The sequence below is a fragment of the Fukomys damarensis genome, unplaced genomic scaffold, assembly GCF_012274545.1.
Source record: "Fukomys damarensis isolate Sample0158 unplaced genomic scaffold, DMR_v1.0_HiC HiC_scaffold_25, whole genome shotgun sequence".
NCBI lineage: Eukaryota > Metazoa > Chordata > Mammalia > Rodentia > Bathyergidae > Fukomys > Fukomys damarensis.
Genome location: NW_022900937.1, coordinates 19894508 through 19915871, shown reverse-complemented (window position 1 = coordinate 19915871; position 21364 = coordinate 19894508). Strand labels below are relative to the sequence as shown.

General features: G+C 37.1%; 1 protein-coding gene across 1 annotated transcript in view; it reads right to left on the bottom strand.

Moving 5' to 3' along the window:
- Glce (glucuronic acid epimerase) overlaps positions 1 to 20308 on the bottom strand; it is a 48858-nt gene extending 28550 nt beyond the window's left edge. Inside the window, exon 1 of the mRNA XM_033756106.1 lies at positions 19972 to 20308. The gene's annotated coding sequence lies outside the window, so the exon portion shown is untranslated. The remainder of the gene's footprint in view (positions 1 to 19971) is intronic.
- Positions 20309 to 21364: the final 1056 nt, after the last annotated feature.

Genomic DNA, 21364 nt, shown 5'->3' with positions numbered 1-21364 from the left:
ACAAAAAAGGGGGGGTTAGAAGGAGTCAGATGCTTTTGCTCACCCACACTGCTCTCTGTATCTATGATACAGATTAGGCTTGTTGCTAGATACAGACACCAAAAATAAACTGTTCTGTGTTCCAGCCATTGTTATTTTTTGCATACAAAAGTGCAGCCTGAATCTTTAGATGTGGCTACATGCTCATTGAGGACATAGAAACTTTCCTTTACATCACCCTATGACCTAAGAATGATACTGAAGCCTCAGTGCTATGTCTGTGTTGTAGCCCAGAAAAAAGGAGGACAGGCACATGGGCGCAAGAGCACATCTCTCCAGGAACTGATGTACTTTAATGAGGCTTTCCTGAAGCTTCATACTACACTTGCAGTATTTCACTGGTCAAATCTGTTTCTTGGACTCTCTTAGTTGAAAAGAAAGCTAGGAAATATCTTGCCAGCCAACAATGCACCAAGTGAAAAATCAGGGTTTTTTGTTAAGAAGGAGAAAACGGATACCGGGAAGAAACTGGTAGATTCTATCTACCATCTCACCAAAGAGTCCTTTTCAAAGCACAAATTTCTCTCTGTCTTTCTCTTTTCCTTTCCCTTCTTCTACACAGTGCTTTGTAATGCTTTACTTATACCTCAGTTACACAAATTCTGAAGTCTGGTTCAAACATGTTATGAAGAACTGTTACACTGTGTTCTTCCCTGGATTGAATCCCTTGAAAGTGCAGGGCATATTTTATGTACATATTATCCCCCATATCAATGTCTATCACAATCTTATCCGGTGTAGGTACCTCATAAATAATAAGCTGAAGTGGGCCTTATTCAGAAACAGTGAAGGCACAGATTCTGCCAAAGTGTGTAATATACATCTTCACCTTAACCTATCGGTTGTTTTACCTGTGCGGGAACAGGGTTAACCCAGTCTTCCCGGAACCTAGAGCTTGTGCTAGCAATCAGCAGCACTCTGTGTATGTCAATCCGGCTACCCTCATCTATTCTCAAAACTGTACGTGACATACTTTAAGTTTAAAAAATTTCATTTGAAAGAAAAGGGAAGTTCTTTCTTTTTAGGGGGTGGGACTGGGGAGGGAGGCTAAGAAAATGGAAACATTTAATAAGTGGTTTTACCATATGCCAAGTGCTATATATACTTTCATACTAAAATCAATTCTAAGTAAAAGGACTTATTATTATCAGCATACAGCTGAGGAAATTGACTAGTTTTTAATTCTGCTGAGGAAAAATTATTAGGGAGAAAACAGTAGAATTTAATCCTACATTTATCTGGCTTCCAAGTGTTTACATCAAAGACTGCAATATCAGGCGGGGGATTTAACTCAGTGGTAACGCCACTTGCCTCACAAGTGCAAGGTCCCACTTTCGATCCCCAGTACCAAAAAACAAACAAACAAACAAAGACTGCAATATCATATTACCTGGATCCACATCACGATATTATTTTCTCACCAACTATCTAAGAGAAGAATGACTTGCCTACGATTTGTAACAATCTACAAGCATTACACATCAGTTTCTAAAATGAAAACCTGTTTCTAAAAAGAGCTTTTAAATTATTCAGCTTAACTTTCTCCAGCAGCAATAATATAAAGAACTAGGGCAGAAATGATTTTTTTTTTTTCTGGTACCGGGGATCAAACTCAGGATCTTGCACATATGAGGCAGGCACAGTGCCACTGAGCTAAACCCCCAGCCCTAGAAATGATTTTTAAAGAGCAGAGGTGCCTTGTATCCAGAAAAGCTTAACAATTAGTGTAGCCAAAATGTTCTTTGAAGTGGTGTATCATACTTAAGGAAAAAGAGGTTCTTCTTGCTGCTAAGAAATGTGTTAAACTAAGCATATGCTATGTAAATAAAGAAACGAGGTTCTGGGCTTTTCCAGCTGTGTGAGAATTCTCCACTCATTAGGAAAGCTGAGAGAAAGAACCTAATGATGTGTGTATTTTACATGGATGATGTGTAGGGGCCTTTATGGTAAAAATTGGTAGTGTTACCCTAAGAAATTCTGCACGGTAACTGTTGACAGTCTCTCGTCTTCCTCCCTATCCCCTTCCCTCCCCTCTTCTCTTTTCTTTTCTTTACCAGGGATTGAACTCAGGACCTCGTGTTTGTGAGGCAGGCAGTGGCACCACTGAGCTAAATACCTGGCTCACAGTCAGTTTTCACAGAACATCTTCTTTATCAAGTTTGATGTCATGGTACAAAATGGGAATGACAAACAGGAACTGGTTCACAAGTCATATAGAAGAATCTACATGTAGAATAACAGAGTGCCCAAAACAATTTTTCAATGTAAGGAACTACTGGGATAATTTTTGTTTTTTTTTGAGACAGGGTCTCACTATATAGTTGAGACTGACCTAGATCTCACTATGTAGCCCAGGCTGGTCTCGAACTCACAGCGATCCTCCTGCCTCAGCCTCCCAAGTGCTGGGATTACAGGCATGTGCCACCATGCCCAGCGACTGGGATAATTTTTGATACAGACATAACAAAGTATAGTTTTGAGCTACTCCAAAGCATCAAATGAGAAACTCTGTCGTCCTGTTTGCCATTATATCACATTTTTGCTGTGCTTCATTTTCTATCATTTATCTTTCTGCTGCTACAATGTTAATGTCATGTATTACCTTCCAAGTTTTGAAAGCAGTCAACAATTCTTCATTCTCAATTTCCAAGAGAAGGCTCTGAGCCTTCAAAGGTGTCTCTATTTCAGATTACATAAAACCAAGAACCCTATGGAACCAGGCACTCATGAGAATGCCACGCTAACCTAGATGCTTCAAAACTAAGCAGCTCACAAACACGGACATGTATATTACTCATCACAGTTTCTAACTGGAGACAACCTAAATGTCCACCCATCAGCGACTGGATAAAGTTCAGTTCATTCATACAGCAGAACACAACTCTCACAAACTGACACTGCTGCCTGTGATAGCACGGAGGAATCTTAAGAGCTGCCGCTAAGAAGCAGGATCCAAAGGGATACTGACTGGGGTCCCATTTACTTCACATTCTGTAAAAGCAGACTCCAGGGACAAAAGTGAACTGGCAGGAGGTGGGAGAGAGTGTCCATCAGGATCATGAGGGATGGAGTAGTAATGGAAATATCTTAGAGCCTTACAGCTGTGGTGGTAGTTAAATGACTGCATACACCCACCAAAACTGCTCAAACTGTATACATTTTATTGTATATAAGTTGTACCTCAATAAATCTTGACTCTTAAAACAACAAGTAAAATTAGTCCAGAAAATGCCCTTCTATGCTTTTTTAAAACAATAAACGCTATGAAATATAGGAGAAACTAAACAGATCAAATGAACAAAAGGAGGTAGTATTTTGAGATTATGCTTTTTTAAAACAATAAACGCTATGAAATATAGGAGAAACTAAACAGATCAAATGAACAAGAGGAGGTAGTAAAACCTTAGCTTTAGAGTTTAGACACACCTTAATGTGAATCTTTGTAAGCCGAATAATCTTTTTGTTTTTTGGTACCAGGGATCGAACTCAGGTCCTTGTGCTTTTGAGGCAGGCGGTGGAACCACTGAGCTAAATCCCCAGCCCAAGCTGAACAATCTTGTACAAATTAGATGCCCTTTCCAAAATTCAATTTCCTTACCCATACTTCTTTCTACTTTATAAAGTAGTTGTAAGGTCAAATGAACACAACTTAGTGCCTACCACACAGATGAAAAAATTGTTATGAAGTTACATCTTAAGCCAATAAATGGGAGTGATCTTCATCTATTCCTATCAGCTCATTTAACTGACAAATATTTACTAACCATCTATTAAGGCACATCAACATTTCCCAAATAAGCAATCTGAAGAAACAAAGTACTGTACATATTCTCCTAAAACAACTTTCTCTAAGCTTCTGTAATTTGTACCATCTCATAAAAGTTGCTAAGCATAACAATCAAGAAACAAATATGCTCTGCCTTTCCACAGAAGGACATATTGGTCAGGAACATAAATTGTACCAGCAATGAATAAGATTCAAACTAAGACTTCCCAGGTGCACAACTTTCTAAGCAAACAGGAAGATCACTAAATTGAATTAACTTCAGCACTCCAAGATCTCTTTCATTTACCTGCCACTTATGACCTGACTACATGCTGAGCAAAGGGTATACTCTCTGCTGGTTTTTAAACTTGAGGTGAATACAAATTGCAATGCAGAAATTCCATTTAACTAAATAAATAAGGCAGCTGAAGTAGAAATTAAATTTTACCCGAAAGAGTATTTCTTAAGGTATAGAAATACTTTTTTCTGTATGTATCTAAAGGTTGAAGCTTCACTGACCTTTATACGAGATCTTGGGATTAGGATTATTTACGAAGGTGAAACCTGAACTACAAGTATTTGGTAAAAAGAAATTATATTTTTCTGTCTCTCCCTTCACAAACTGAAATTATCTACTCCTTAAATATATATATGTGTGCATCACATGTATTTCATATATGCCATACAATGTACACACTATTTCATGTTTAAAAACTGCTCTTTCAAGGCAGAATTTAAATTATTACTTGGTCTGGTGATGTAACTCAGAGGTGGCGCACTTGCCTAGTTAGTGTACGTGAGGCCCTAGGTTCAATCCTAGCACCACACCCACACACTCGTAACTTGTTATTTATTCCATAATCTTTAGGTTTCAAAATGTGCCAGACATTAATTAAGAAATTAGGATGACACACAAATCTTTCTTCATTAAGCCTACCACAAAGGAGCTTCCAAACAATCCAAAAGAACTCTGGGTTTTAAAGTGCATTACATATTATGTCTCTTTCCTTAGTGTGGAAACTACCTCTTTCTACCCTCACCCTCAAACTATGAACTTGGAATCCTCCCAGCTCAGTCTCCAAAGTAGCTGGGATTACAGGCATGCACACACCCCCCTCAGAGCTCCAGAACTCTGTATCTAGCGTGGAGAGTGAACTTAACAATAAGCTTGACAGTATACACTGACTTGGAAGGCATGTCTTCCACCTTTGCACTGTTGCCTGGTACGGACAGGGATCTGTGTTCAAGTGTGTTATTGCTACCTATTTCTCATTTAATATTTAATTTTTTCTATCAGTTTCTTGGTAATAAATTTATGTAGTCTGAATGCAGAGTTGAAGCAGGGGATTTTCTGTACAGTCAGTGAAATGACAGAGCATCCAAAAGTTAAATATACCAACCTTAACATACTTTGCTTTAAGGGACCCCTTAAGGTGACTCATGAGTTCTATACCTGTACACCTCTTAGCCATTGCAGGAAAACACGAAATAACCTTAAGTATTCCAATATAGATATTCCAACAATCTTCATTAAACAAGGTAAATTTTCTTATATTGTTAGGAAACTCTTTCTCAGTTGTTTACTTCCTGCCATCTTCTTTATTGTCTGATGTTCCTCCCTAAAGACATCTTCTAGTCAAACAGAAACTCTCTCATCTACGATTTTAGACTAACCCTAAGTCTGTAATTCTCAAAGATGTATTTCTTATATGCCCATGCTGCTACACTTATACCAAAAAATAGTCTGGTTGTGGTGGTCCACACCAGTAATTCTCTGGGAGACTAAGAAAGAAGGATCTAAAGTTTGAGCCCAGACTGGGCAATGTAGCAAGACCCTGTCTCAAAATAATTATAATAATAAAAAAATCAGGTTGGAGATATAGCTCAGTGTGAAGACCCTGGGTTCAATCTCCAGTACGGAAGGTGGGGGTGTGGGGCAGACATCTCCTTTAAGACAGAAAACGTGTGTGAATGGATTTTTGCTCCTCTTAAAGTGCCCTAGACAACACTGGTTTTGTCTTCTTTCTATATAATGGTTTATTCCTGGCATGTATCTGAATAAGATCTATGAATATTAGGTATCCCCTCAAATGCTATTTTGCTATCCTAAACAGTTATATTTTTTCCTGTAAAAAGAAACAGTGCCTGGTTTAGAAATGCAAAAGAATCTCAAGCACTGTAATAACTAACAAACAATGTTTGGAGAGCAAATCAACAATTAAAGCACTGAACTCTTTAAATGTCAGAATAAAATTAAAGTACAACTCAATGGTTTCTATTTTCATGGCCAAAAAAACTCAAGAGGAAGGAAAATGGGGGCACACACACATGCACACAGACATACATCAAGGAGTCATACCAATCTCATTGTTCCCAAGTGACAGATCAAGATCTTTTCTCTTAAGAAAACACATTACAATATAATATAGTATTATCGTATCACTGACTACTGATCACCATAGCAAAGCATCGCTGACTACTAAGAACATAATAATACGTTAGAAGAGCACTAATGACTATTCTGTCAAGCTCTAACACCAGACTGGTATTATTGGTTGACCAATCAACACACTAGATTATGTGAAGTTGTCCTCTAGCTCACAAAATGAGAATTATTTTTCAGCAAATAAAAGGGAACCATAATCATTCAAAGAGCAGCCTCCTTTATCCAAAGGTACAGGAGACCAGCTTTAAACCACACTGGGCAGGCTTTAGATATAAATGATTGGCTTATGAATTTGGCTATTGATTAAGATTATGAGTCACTCCAAGGCCCAAGTGTAAATTGCTAATTGACCTCTGGGCTGGTGTTCAGAGACAGATTTCCCTATGCCAATGGTCACAACTGGGGTCTCAATGATCGATAAAGTTGTGATGTCTCTAATAGCAAAGAAACCCTGCAGCTGAGGAATTATGCCTCTGTGCAACTATTCTGTAAGATCAAACATTAGCTAGAGATAATGCAGGTGGTTCATTAGCTATGACCCGCAAATAGCACAGGTGCCTTGTTAACTATGACCTGTCCTTCACAAGTATACACCACAGTTACTCCCCTTTTACAGCCTGGCTCATTAAGTCCATTAGTCTGCTATTCCTTACAACTGTCTTCACTGCCCCCACACCTTGCTATGTTGTATAATCATTAATACTGACTAATCCTATCCAGGAGAGAGCTAAAGATCAATTCTTGGTCCCCTAGAAGGAATAAACTATCATTCGTTATTCTGTTTAGGAAAATGCGGTAAAATTTAGACATTTTTGTCTTCAGAAATCTAAAGGATAATCTAATCTGTCTCATTCCTTCACACCCATACCTACACGAGAGCAGCAGGAGAAAAATGGGTTTTTATTAGAACTGCCAACGGGATGTGAATTCTTGATAAATTGTTTTTTTAAAAATTTACTTTTATGGTCTTGTTTGGACAATCCAAAAAATGGCTTTATACACATGATAAATTCTGTATGTCTGTTTTCCATCTGAAATATGGTCCTTCTTGCTTGTTTAGAAGGAAGTTATGAGCCAAGGAATACAGAGAGCCCCTTGGAGCTGGAATCCATGGAAGCCATCTCCCCCAGACCGTCAGGGTCCCAGTCCTGCTGATACGTTGACTTTAGTGTAGTGAAGCCCATTTTGGACCTCTGATCTCCAGAGCTGTAAACCAAATTTAGCTATCTTAAGGAACGGGGTTTGTGGCAATTTCTTTATAACCACAATAGGACACTAGCACCTATATATACTTAGCAATTTGTAAGCATCAATAAATACTATTTTACTGAGTCCTAGTCGTTGGTCTTAGAATGTGTCCTTTGGTACAATTTTGATAATCAGGACTGGAAGGAACACTGTTTGGGCTAATGAGAGAGCAACTCCCAATAACAAGGAAAACATTACAATGAATATAATAGGCATAAATCAGGTCTCTTGTCATAGACTACAGCTCAACTGAACTAACCAATTAATAAGAAAGAATACTGAGGTATCCAACTGTAATTGTGTATATGTCTATTTCTCCTTTCAGTTCTAATATTCCTTGTCTCTATGACTAGCAGCCTACACAGCACTGTTATATCTGACTTTACAGAATGTTCCTATTTCTTGTTCTGAAATCCATTTTATCTCATATTAATACTGAACTCTAATTTTCTTTAAGTTAGTATCTTTTAGAGTACCTTTTTGCATATTTACTTTTAACCTGTGTTTTCCTATTCAATGTGAGTTTCTTGTACGCAACATATAATTTAATCTTTCTTTTAGAAAAACTCTTAAAATCGAGCTCTTTTAACTGGAAATTCTTAACCTTTTCCATTTCGTGTGATTATGGACACACTTGCATATTAGTCTACTCTCTTGCCGCTTGTTTGCCATTTTCTCATCTGTTCTTTGCTTTCCCTTTTCTTCCCAACCTGTCTGGTAATTCTTGATTCCATTTTATCTCCACTACTAGCTTATTAGCTACACCATTACTTAAGTTTCTATTTATGCTGTAAAACCCACAATATACTGTGTTTGTATTTTAAAAATCTTTTTAGAAGATTCTCAAATAAAGGGAAAAGCCTTTTATATCTATTTGAATATTTACCATTCCCAGAGTTCTCTACTCCACTATGTAGGAACACATTTCCATCTGATATCATTTTCATCTCAATGGAACAACTGCTTCTATATTTCTTACAGTGAAAATTCTCTGAGCTACTGTTCATCCCCAAAGTCTTTATTTTGCCTCCATTCTGGAAATTTCTGTGCAGGCAGAGCTCCAGGTGACGCAGAGTTCACTGTTATGTGGCATGCACGATTTCTGACAAGAAGTCTAAAATAATTTACACATACTTCTTCATCTGTTATATAAAGCGTCATTTTTGTCTCTGGCTGCTTTTAAGACTTTTTTCCTTTGCCACCAGTTCAACAATCTGATCTTTGTTCCTTGATATTGTTTTCTTCATGCTTCTTCTGTTTGGAGTTTTGTCAGCTGTAATCTGTGGGCTTATACAGTTTTCATAAAACTTGGTAAATATTTGCTCACTACTTCTTAAAGTATTTTCTCTATTTTCTTCTAAAATTCATTATGCTTGTGTTAAGCTGCTTGACAGCTCAGTGATATCAGATTCCTCTTCCTTTTTTCCCCTTTCAAGAGTTTTCTTCTCCTGGTGTTTTGGGCAGATGCTAGTGCTAAGTCTTCAGGTGTTAATAAGTTGTTTATCCCGTAGTATCTAATCTGCTGTTAATTTCATTCCAGATACTATATTTTTCATCTCTAGAAGTTCTATTTGGGTCTCACTGTTTTTATAAATAATTTCCATTTTGCTCCTTGGCATGTCCATGTTTGTTTGAATGTCCTTGCCTACTAGTTCCATCATACATTTTATTTTTCTTTCTCCTCTCTCTCTCTTTCTTTCTTTTTTGGGTATTGGGGATTGAACTCAGGTCCTTGCACTTTTGACGCAGGAAGCAGAACCACTGAGCTAAACCCCGGACCCTTTATTTTCCTCCCTCCCCTTTCTGTTCTGTCTTTTCTTTCCTTTCTTTCTGTTTTTTCCCTTCTTCCCTCCTTCCCTCTCCCCCACCCCTTTCTTTCTGACAGGCTTTTTCTTTCTTATCAGTTTTTTTTCCTGGCTAAAGATCATATTTCTTATTCTTTTTACATATCTGGTAATTTTTTTTATTGGATGCAGGACAGAATTTTGCATTTGTTGGGTACTGAATTAGTTTCAGATTTGCTATGAATACAACTTACATCTTAACCTTTTTTTTTTTTTTTTTTGGTACTGGGGATCAAACTCAGGTCCTTCTGCTTGCGAGGAAGGCGCCGGAACCACTGAGGTAAATCCCCGGCCCTACATGTTTAATCTTTACCATATGGGTATGTTACATAATCTTTAAAAAGTAGAAAATGCTATTGCAAATTTGAATGGATAAATGAATCTTTGTCATTTTTAACACTCAAAATTTCAAGCATATAGTATGTTAACTATAAGCACAATGTTATATAGCTCTCTAGGATTTTTTAATTCACTATAACTGAAACTACATACCCAATGAATACTAACCCCCAATTTCTTTTCTCCAAACCCTGCTATGTGTTTAACCATTTTAAGAAGCCTTTCAACACTGTGTCGCCAGATGGTGGAAGGGCAAAAAAAGCATAGCTATGTCTCAGCAGCCCTTCAGTAAGGCCACTAGGCTGTCACAGTGCACACATCCTCTAGGAGGTGATTAAGTCATGAGGGCTGAGCCCCCGTGAACAGCTAATTATTGAATCTAAGGAATAGAAAGAAAAAAAGAATGATGAAAAATGAACAAAACCTAAGGGATCTCTAGATATCATCAAGTGGACCAATACACATTGTGGGACTTTCGGGTGAAGAAAGAAAGTTGAAGAAATTAAGGCCAAAAACCTACCAAGTTTGATGAAAGACATAAATGCAAATATCCAAGAAGCAACAAACTCCCAGTAGGATGAGCTCAAAGAGACCCATGCCAAACCAAACCAAACAAACCTCCAGAAAACAACAACAGAAAAGGAAAAATAAACAAAGCACATAACACAAAAGTCCAAGAAAAGGCTAGGGATGGTGGTCCACACCTGTAATCCTGGCACTTGGGAGTCTGAGGTAGTAAGATTGCCACAAGTTTGAGGCCAGCTTGGGCTATATAATCACTTGAAAACCAGCATGAACTATATACAAAAGGCCTTGTCTGAAAAAAAAAAAACAAAAAACAAAAACTCTCAAAACTAAAAATGAAGAAACCCATACCCAGACTCATAATCAAACTGTCAAAAGACAAAGACAAAGAAATTTCTGAAAGCAGCAAGAGAGAACTGACTCATTAGACACCAGGGATTCTCATAACACGTATCATCAGATTTTTCATCAGAAACTTTGGAGGCTCAGGCAATGGGATAATACATCCAAAGTGCGGTTAATATCCATCAAAAGTATTCTTCAAAAGTGACCAGAAGAAGCCAGGCTTGGAAACACATGCCTGTAATCCCAGCATTCTCAGAGGCTGATGCAGGAGGATCTTGAGTTTGAACCCAGCCTAGACAACTAAGTGAGGCCCTGTCTCAAAAAAATTCTGGGACCATAGCTCAGTATGAAGGGTCTAGGTAAATCGGGAGCACTGCCAAACAGAACAAAGCATAAAAGAACAAGTAAGGGTAACATCGAACACCAAGACATTCACAGATAAAATAGCTGAGTAGGTCAGTTACTACTCTACCTCCCCTGCAAGAAATGGTCAGGGGAGTCCTGCAGGTGAAGTGAAGGGACAGCAGACACTTGAACCTGTATGAGGAAAGAAAGACCTCAATAAAGGTCTTACATGGGCAACTGGAAAAGTTTTTACTGCCACTATGGTTTATAACTCCATTTTTCTTTGGTATGCAAATTAAGGAGACTAATGTGTCTGAACAACCTTAAGTTTTTGGGCAAAGAAGAGCTAAGGATTATGTAAAAGAATATAATTTGTGGGTTACCAACTGACTAGAGTTGAGATAAGAGTCTAGACTAGCATAAACTCAACACTGGGTGTTTTAACCTGGAACATTAAATGTAATCCCACAGTAACAACACAAATATACACCAAAGGAATTTAAACACTTCACTACCAAAATCCAACTATGAATGAGGCAAAGGAGCAAGACACACAGTCAACAAAAATCAGTTCTATTTCTATAAGCTAACAATGAATAATCTGGAGAAGAAATAACTAAAACAATTCCACTTACTATACCATGACAAAAGAATAAAATGCAGAGGAATTAACCAAGAAGGTGAAAGACTTATAAAATGAAAAACTATGAAGCACTGTTGAACAAAATTTTAGACATAAGTGAATGGAAACATATCCTGTGTTTATAGATGGGAAGGCAACATTGCTAAAATGTAAAATGGTACAGTCACTGGCCAGGGATTTAGCTCAGTGATGCCACTGCCTGCATCGCAAGTGCAACGGCCAGAGTTCGATCCTTAGTACCCCCTGCCCCCCAAAAAAGGTATAGTCACTATGGCAAACAGTATGGAGGATCCAAAAAAACTAAAAATAGGGTTACTCTCCAAACTAACAATTCAGTTTCTTACTATGAAACTGAAAACAGGCTCTCAAAAAGCTATTTGTGGGGCTGGGGATTTATGGTTCCACCACCTGCTTCAGAAGCGCAAGGTCCCAAGTTCAACCCACAGTACAAAAAAAAAAAAAAAAAAAAAAAAAAAAAAAAAATTCATTTGTGCACTTTTATTTATAGCAGCATTATTCACAATGGCTTGCAGCCTATGTATCTATCAATGGATGAACTGACAACATACATTTGAATATTATTCGGCCTTTAAAAGAAAGAAAATTCATTGCTCCAACATGGCTGAATCTTATGGACATATTACATTAAGTGAAATAAGCCAGTTTCAAAAAGACAAATACTGTGTGATCTAGGTTATTTAAAGTACTTAGAATATTGTAGTCAAAATCAGAGAGACAAACATAAGAATGGCGGCTGTCAGGGCCTGGGGAAGCTACTGTGCCAGAGGTGCCGAGTTTCAGCTTTACCAGATGGAGTTATGGAGATGGAGCCTCATCATCAAGAATATATTTAATACAAGTGGACTTTATACTTTCAAATAGTTCAGGTAGTAAATTTCATACTTAAGTAACCCACCAAAAATTAGAAACAAAAAAGAAACATAGTGCTAAAAATAATCTTAGAAACTATACTCAACTGCTGTATAGACTAAAAAGCAATCTACAGTTTAAAGACTTTCAGTTATAATCAATTTTGGCTGGACCCACGCTAGAACCCAGCCAGCTCTTCTGATTATAAAGGTTATACTTTCCATTATAACGTACTTGCTGTTTTAATTCACATGAAACATTTGAATACATAAATATACTAAAGTAATGCTATTCTAACACTCCACACAGTATCACAAGATACTTTTACCTTACAGTGTTATAAACAATGAATTATTAGACTTTCCCTTACCAAATGTCAACTAACATGTATTAGTTTTTGTGGTTTTGTTTTTTTTTTCTTTTAGAGACAGGGTCTCACTACATAATTCAGGCTGACTTTGAACTTGTGGCAATTCTGTTTCAGCCTCCCGAGTGCTGGGATTACAGGCATGTGCTACCACACCCAGCTACGTTGATCATTTTCTAAACAAAAAGTGTACAGTTTGACAGCTTATCTATACCAAACAAACTTTTCCATACAGATTTATCTTACTTGAGAAATGTTTTCTGTATTTATTGATTTGGAAATGTTAATATGCTAGAAATAAATATCAAATAAGTAGTGCCTGGTCTATGGAGACATTGACATTAAGTATACAATAAGGCCACTAATGTAATATGGTTATTAAGAAAAAGCTCTTAAAACTGACAATCCTCCATAAAGTCATTAATCTTGACAGTGTAACATTACTTCAGGGTAATAACACTAAGGACAAAAGCAGTTTAATCACTGTACAAACAGAGCTTACTGATCACTATAAAATCAGCTTATTGACAAAACAGTTTAAAGCATCATTTGCAGCTATACTAATTTGTCTTGCAGATATTATGCTATCATTTCTAAGAATTTAATTAAACTATCAAAAAGTTACTGAACACGTGTTGATTTTTGAAATGAGTATTGCTGCTACTAGTAGTGATGTAGATGTGTCTTACTTCTGAATCGTAGGTGAGAGTTTTGTTTTCATGAAAACTGTTATTACTCTCATTACTTTCTGAGATACTAAATGTGATTTAGCCCAATGATTTAGCACTACTGATCATGTTGGTGATGCCCTCAGATAATAAGTTTTCCAAAAGTGAAGCCCCTTAAGGTTGAGAAAAATTAACTAAATAATGAGACAATCTCAGTCTTACTTCAAGTTTTCTTCCCACAGGGTTTAAATTTAAAAGAAGTTTTCTAATCATTTTCACTTTTCTAATTTTAGAAGCAGCAGCTGGGTGTGGTGGCACATGGCGCATGGCTATAATCCCACACTCTGGGTGTCTGAGGCAGGAGAATCACAAATTCAAGCCCAGCCCAGGCAAACTTAGCAAATTAACAAATACAGTATATTTTTAAAGGGCTGGGGATGTAGCTCAGGGCAAAGCTCTGGGTCAACCTTCAGTACTGGGGAAACGAGGCTGGGGTGAGGGGCAGTAGAGTATAGTGGAAAAGAGTATGGAGGTAGAGTTCACAAGACAAATGATCCAATCCCGGCTCTACACTGTTAGCTACATTAGCTTGTGCATATATTTCACTTGCTTGTAAAATATGGACAACATACCTACTTTGTGGGCTAATTATGAAGATTAAATGAAATAATATGGAAAACACAGTGACTGAGTCAGGGTGGACCCAAGAACAGCTGCTCAAAAAGAAATTAAACTGTATCCTTCTCTACTCCCCCCATTTCAAAAATCACTTTCCATAATGGAAGGTGAACTGTGTACTGCTGCTGTCACCAATGCACACTGCCTGAGCGGCCACTTGACGCATCCCATCCCAGGCTGTGAAGCACATCCAAGTCACAGAGGACACCTTCTAGTCCATACATAATAAGGAAGACTGAACAGCCATCAAGACTAGAAACCAAACACAAACCCACACATTTTCATCTCTCACTCCCTGCTTTTCAGGAAAAGGGAAAAAAGGAAAGAAAATGAAAGTATTTATAATATATATATGGACAGCCTTTCTTTTGCTTTTACCAGGCTAAGAAAATAGTCTCAATTACATCTCATTTACAAATAGGGCCTGAGATATGTTATATCATAGGCACTGTAGAAAAGGCCGTATTCTTTAATTTAGAACTAACCTCCTGCCCTCCTTTGGGCTGTTTTTTTGTTTTTGTTTTTTTTTTGGTACCAGGGATCAAACTTGGGTCCTTGCATTTGTGAGGCAGGTGGTGAAAAAACTGAGCTAAATCCCCAGTCCCCTTCGGGGTTTTTTTTTTTTTTTTTTTTTGACAGGATGTAATACACACAGATAACTGAAACTCATATATGGAAGTGTGCATTTTATTAAAAAATATAGCCAAAGAACCAGAGATGACAGCTAATTGTACTAAAAAGATACTAGAAAGGTTCTACATACCTGATTGATCATAAAAGCAGAAAATAAAGAGAAATAAAAGAGACCAGGTGCCCCTTCACATATATTTATGGATGATATATAAAAAGGTGTTAGTCATTAGTCACTAGGGAAATGCAAACTAAGACACTACTACACTTCCACGTATATCACCTACCGCATATGTTAAATCAGCTAAAAGGCCAAACTTGACAACTGTTGAGAAAAGTTCAAAGCAACCAGAACTCTCACAAACTAGTGGTGGAGAATCTAAGATTCAACATGTAATGGAAAAACATCTGACAGTTTCTTATCAGGTTAAAAACATTTCTAATAATCCATAATCCTACTCCTAGTACCTACATACACATACTTATGCACCCTTATTTAGGATTGGCCCAAACTAGAAACAACCCAGATGTTCCTCAACAGGTAAATGAATAAAGAAACTGTGGCACATATACAATGCATTACTACTTGACAACAGAAAAGTATAAACTAATGATTGAGATAGGTGCATTTTTCTTTGTGAAAGAAGTCAGATTTATGAGGTAGGATATTGTATGGTTCTATTTATATTATATTCTGGAAAAGGCTAACAAAAGGGCTGAAAACACATCAGGGGCTGCCAAGGTCTACGTAGAGGGAGGACAGAGGTGGACTATAACACAGCAGCACAGGGGAATTTTGGGTTAGGGCACTGTTGTTGGTAGATGCATGACTATACATTTTGTATAACCCACAGGACTCTATAACACAGAGTGAATCTTACCATGCACAAACTAAAAGCAAAAAAATAACCTGGATGTCCAGAAGACTCAAGATGAAATATAAACTGTGACAAATGTAACTAACCAAAGTACAAATGAATAACACAGCAGACTGACAGGGAAATGAGAGAAAAAGAAAAAAACAAAACAGAACAAAAAACAAAAAACCCTGGACTTTCAAAAGTGGATTTGGCAGGATGATATAAGAATAAAAGAAGCCATGTGTGGTGGCACATGCCTGTAATCCCAGCATCTGGGAGACAGGCAGGAGAACCTCCATGAGTTTGAGGCAAACTTGGGCTATATAGTGAATTCAAGGGAAACCTGGACTGCATGGCCAAAAACCCTGTCTCAAACAATACAAAATAAAAGAATAAAGGTTAAAAACAAGTACAGACAGGCACTGCACTCTACTCATTCTTGCAGTGCTATGCATTAGCAGTTCTATAGGCAATGTGCGTGTACTGCACAAAGTGAGAGCCAGTGTTCTCCCTGTGGGAGGAACCAGTAACAGATAAGCAAAGTCAGAAAGCCAGACTAGCCTCTGTGATACCACAGTGGAGTTGGAGGTATTGCTATGAACTAATTTTTTAAATGCATCTACAGATAGTAGACAGAAGAAATACAGAAGTGTGTAGTGCAGATCAGCACACACATGGACACTTCCTAGTTCTGACAGTTAAAGGTAGAAAAGTAGTAACACCTCAGCAGCAATGAGAGTAGGTGCTATGCAGATGTCATAAATATTGCTCTGCATGGACCTGGGTGCCCTGGATAAGTGGCTGACATGAGGGCTTGAGTGGGGAAAATACAAATGAGTCTTGTAGAGCCAGAAATTGTTTTTTTAAAAAAGACAAGATATGATGAAAGGACACAAAAGCAAACTTAAATGGCTTTCCAGTGGCTGGAACAACTTGAATAACAAAACAGATAACAATAATATTGTTTCTAATCCAGAGAATATTCATCAGTTCACTGTGATATAAATAAGTGATTAAATAAATGCGGAGAAGGACTACTACTTTCTAGTAAAATTATAATTGATAAATGAAGAAAGAATGAGTGGAATAGGAAGAACATCATAACAACAGCTGCTGCAGACAAGACCCACCAATAAATGCTAAAATGAGTGGCTGTAACATTAAGGAGAAACAATATTTGTGGAGCCTCACAATGTCTTCTCCAGAGAGAAGAGCTTTACAATGGAGGAATCAGGCAGACACCACTATCATTTAGTATCATCAGTACCAGCACATGCAGACGTCATGTACGTCATGTAATTCATGCATGTGCTAGAAAAACACACATGACCTCTGTGGTATGTTTTTTCCCCAAAATCTCTAACCTCAACCTAATTATGAGAAAATAGAGGAATCTTAACTGAGTGACATTCTGCAAAGTAACTAACCAAAGTGTGCAAGTAATAAAAGATAAAGAAAGATGAGATGTCAGAGACTGGAAGAAAGCAAGTGAATACGAGATGTAGCAGGATAACTAAATGTCACGAGACTGAGGAAAAGGATTAAATATAACACCAGTAACTAAAATGTAACTAAATGTAACAGGAATCAGCAAAAGACTTAGTAGAAAAACTAAGCCTTAGTAAGTCAGTTTTGATCACTGTGTCACACAATGTAAGATATTATGAAAGGAAGCTGAGTTAAAAGATACAAAAACTCTGCACTATGTTTACCACTTAGCTGTACATGTAAAAACAAAAACTTAGGAAAAAAGATTAAATAAAACCACAGGCTTTATCCTTCTCTTTTAAACGTGTATATTCCTTTGATAGCAAACTTTGTGAAAAAACTTTTTGTTTCTTCAAAAATTCTTTACTGAGTAGAAAATTATTGTACAAAAGACATTATTTTAAAAATATTAGTTTCTTTATAAATGCCCCATGTTGGTCAGGCAAAGGAAGCTTTCTACAGTATCTCCTGTGAGGATAACTTGGAGGCTTATTTTCAAACGAGTCACATATATTCTAAAAGACAAGCTGTATATTGAATTTAGAGAAAAATTTTTCCCATCTTTAACACACACAAATTTAAATTTAATGATAACTCAAACTACCAACAAATCAGTTTCTTGATTTTTGGTTTTTTTTTTTTTTTTTTTTTTTTTTTTTTTTTTTTTCGGGGTTTTTTGGTACCGGGGCGCGAACTCAGGTCCTTGTGCTTGCAAGGCAGGTGGCAGAACCACTGAGCTAAATCCCCGGCCCAGTTTCTTGATTTTTAAAGTGAAAATTTTTATGATGAACTAGACAAATCTAACTAACCTAAGGTTATATATTAGAAAAAATATCGAAGTATGAACTTTCCTGAAGTTTTATTTTCCTTCTTTTAAGTGAAACTGAAACATAAATCAAGGAAGTTTTTTAAAAAATGCTTTAAATGATGACTTTACCAGTACCTTCTAATGTCATCATTTAAAAGGAAATCTTATTCACTCATAGTAAGCTTATTTCACTCTTAAGTCTCAGTCTACAAATCAGATAGATATTCTCCAAACTCAGTTTAGACCAAGGCTAAACATAAAATGCTAAGGTGGCCTCATTAACATATCGAGATTCCCATTCCTTCTTCTACCACTTTCTTATCTTTCATACTCCAAATGTACAAGCAGCATTTGAATTATAAGCGCATGACTTAAATATAAAATACATGATAGTATAAAAAGATATAAAGTGCTTCCATTCAGATACATTTCCATATGTCCCCTGTTAAAAGCAAAAGATTAAGAAGTTTTTAAATTTGCTTCCTAAGACACAAATAAAGAAAGATACCTTATACAAGTCTATTAAAAAAAACCAAACATAGGGCTGGAGATTTAGCTTGGTGGTGCCACCCCGTGCCTCACAAGCACAAGGACCCGAGTTCCATTCCTGGTACCACCCCCCAAAAAAAAACAGAAAAAAAAAATAAACCCAACAAACATATCTCAACTTAGGCATGACATTAAGAGGCTGTTTTTCAAAGCAAATGATTTTTACAAAATGAACATCACAGAAGCTTGTTTTTCTTGTGGTTCTTCTTCTGCCTTAGACTCCAGAGAAATTCTTTTACTTTGATATAAGTTGGAGGTTCTATCTGGCACACTTTAAAATAGGCTGTTTTCTTCAGCCAAGAGATTCTGAAATCTGCAGATGCTGAGTCTCCTATATAAAATGGTATAATGCTTAAAACTACACACATTCATCCTTCTATACACTTTAAATCGTCTCTAGATTACTTGTGATGCCTACAACAGTGTAAATGCTGTCAAGAGTTACAGTGTGTTGTTTGGGGAAATAATCACAAGAACATTAAGTCTGTACAAAGTTTTTGTGAATGTTATTGCTTCAAGGTTGGTTTAATCCGCCAGTGCATAATTCAGGAGAAATAAGTGGTTAAGTTTACATCTCAGAGAGAAGCACATACCAACTTTAACCACTAAATGCAGTCTTGTATTAGAATATTCTCATTTAAAACTTCACATACTGTAAACTGCTTATTTTAGTAAGACAGATACAAAGAACACATAATCATTACTTTTAAATTTACTAGGAAAGATGAAATATAATTAATTTGTGGGAAAATTTTTTAAGAACAGGAACAAGACAGCTTTTTATCACATAAATTTTTATTTTAAAAATCTCAGCCAAGTGGACAGTTCTGTTTAAAAATGGATACTTAGCACATAACTGTTCACAACACTGTTTTATTTTTAAAGTCAATTATTTCTGAAACCTAATACCACGTCTACGAAATAATACACATCTTTCACTTTGGGATGTTAAGCTTGGTGAAGGTACATACATATGTATATTGAATTTTCTAATTAGTTTTATACGACAACTCCTATTGACAACTAAAATCAGGTATCATTTTATGTGTTGTAATTACACAGAAGAGGAGGCACCCTAATTCAGGCTCCTAGGAAAAGAGCCAGCAAACTTCTAAAGGGTCAGATCTTAGGCTTGAGAGCAATACAGACACTGTTGCAACTAATGACCCCTGCCACTATAGTGCTAAGGAAGTACACTTGATAAGTAATGACTGGTTGTGACAAATACAACTTTATTTACCTACACAGGTACTGCAGACCACAGTTTGCCATCTTCACTTTGGACAAATAGATTTGATTTTTAAAATATATAACATCCTCAGTAAATCACACTCCCTTGCATCTGGTAGTTTATACAAGAAACATTAGCTATTTAAACAGTAAAGAAACCAAGAACATATTTTCTTAGGTCGGAATCTCCAGTTAGATTGAAAAATTAAAATGTGTTAAAGCACAAATCAAAATATAAGCCTTAAATGTAAGAGTATGAGTACATTTTATTAAATAATCTTACCTTAATCAAATGAAAGAATCTAAAGCCTAGCACATTTCTGGCTTCAATTCAAAGTATATTTGAACCAAAACTTCAGTTTCTTGTTAAATTCCTAGAGAAACAAAATTAAAAACTTTTAAGTCAAGATCCAGGGGCAAATGAGATGAAGCAATAACATTTCAGTGTCTCTCAAGTGAATGCAGCTAGCAGGCCTGTAGCAGCTACTGCAGAGCTCTGATAAGGAAGTAGCAAGAAGGCTGAAGAAGTCTAAAACCTGAAACACCACCCCAAGTGATGACAGGTTGCCATTCTGTTCCATTCTGACGTCACCCTCTGCCGAGAACCTTACAGCCCACATGGAAAGCCTGAAGAGAAGCTCTCTCTCCTTGTGACTGGAGGAGAGGAAAACAGGTCTTCTAGCACTCAGAAGAGTGTGGAAATCTCCTACCTTTTCTCATTCTCCATTCTCAGCTAGGCACTGGTGGTAGACATGGCAGTGGGGTTCATCTGGAGTCCAAAACTCTGAAGGAGGAGAATTTTCCTCTTTGGTTAGACGAGTTATGGTTCCAAAAAGAATGGTGAATCTCTACTGCTTTTTTCTTTCTCTGTCCTCCAGCCACTTGGCCCAGGAGTTGGGCGTAGCTGAACATGTGCATATTATAGAGGGACAAATAAAGTCCCACCCTTCTGATCAGAGAATGGAATACAGCCCTAATGAATCAGAGACGACTGGGAGATCACAGACAGGAGCTGGGAGAGCAACACCTCAAACACCTCGAAGTTGTTCTTTAACTCCTAGACTCACCCTCAGTAGCACGTGAATGAGCACCCAGAAGCTATGAGAACTAAACTACAGGACAGACAACTCACCAAGTTCCAGACTGGTGATGGATGGTGCACAAAGAGGACAGAGCCAAACTACACAGTAAAAGCTTTGGCAACTCAACTGATGATGTAGCCAAAACCCAGAGGAATTTGCAATCTGAACATAACTGGGCTGACTGCCTACTAAAATAAATATGACAATATTCTATGTTGGATTTATTTTTTGGGGGGGAATTTTTTTTTCTTTTTTATTGAGGATATTGGTACAATCTAGGTATACAAATACAGTTATATTCATCATTGGGATTCTGTACCTTTACATAACAGGTCTTGAGTCTCATTTTTCCCCTTGTCCCTGCCCTTCCTTCACCCCCTCTTCCCCTCCCCATTTACAAACACTTTGTTTCCATTTTTTCAGTTTCTCATATTTTTTTCCTCTCCCTTATTACCTTTCCCCCACCCTTCCCACTTTCCTTACACCTTTAGCCCTTTACTTCCTATTTCACATTATTAATTGTCTCATTAGGATCCTGTGTACTATTATAGTTTTTCACACCAAAGAAACTATTTGGTATTTCAGTTAAAGAAA